The sequence below is a fragment of the Octodon degus genome, unplaced genomic scaffold, assembly GCF_000260255.1.
Source record: "Octodon degus isolate 3935 unplaced genomic scaffold, OctDeg1.0 scaffold00301, whole genome shotgun sequence".
Lineage (NCBI taxonomy): Eukaryota > Metazoa > Chordata > Mammalia > Rodentia > Octodontidae > Octodon > Octodon degus.
In genome coordinates, this window is record NW_004524877.1 from 826676 (window position 1) to 827584 (window position 909).

Sequence of the window (909 nt, forward strand, 5' to 3'; positions counted from 1 at the left end):
CACACACACACACACACACACACACACACACACACACACACACACACACACACCGGAAATCGCTCGTATCTGATGATTGGAGTCTTTTAAATACCTTCTTTTTAACCCCCGGGGACTGGACTTTGTTTTTCTTACACAACTTAGAATAACGAAGTAGCGGTGCCTTTTGCTCTTTTCCTAGAACCGCCAGATGTAATTAAAGAGACAGAGAACTGCCCTGAATAGCTACTGGTATCACAGATCACATAGGAGCCCTTGGTGTATGCAATAGTTCTATGTGACTGTAGGTAATATTTTGCAATTTGAAAAGTGCTTCTTACATATCCAATCTTATGTAATCCTCATTCCAACCCTGTACAATAGGTGTCATTTGTGAACATTCCCAGATTTATGAGGAAACACTAAGAGAGGTTGTGGCTTGATGAAAAACAGAGCTAATGTGCTGTTGGGATGGAAACAACCCAGGTTTCCAAACCTTTTCGGTGCTCTTTTCATGAAATTATACCTAAGTTTGGGAGGAACATTGGTGTACTTAAAAGGCCATAGTGACCTTTCTATTTCAAGGAAATGCTGGAATTTGTTCTTTCTTCTGGGCTCATGCCCTTGCTTTTCCCTCTATCCTGAACATCTTTCCTGTAGATTTGCACATGACAAATGTTTTCTTGCCGCTTGAGTCTCTAACTCAAATATCATATGATTACAATAGTATTTATCTAAAGAAGCCAATACCCCAGATTTTTGTCACTTCTATTCACATTGTTTTATTTCTTAAAATCCTGCTGTAAAAAGTGTGTTTAGCTGGATGTGGTGGCACACACCTGTAATCCTAGCCCTTGGATGAGACAGGAGAATCACTGAGAATTTGAGACCAGCCTGGGCTACAAAATGAGCTCAAGGCCAGTCTCAGCT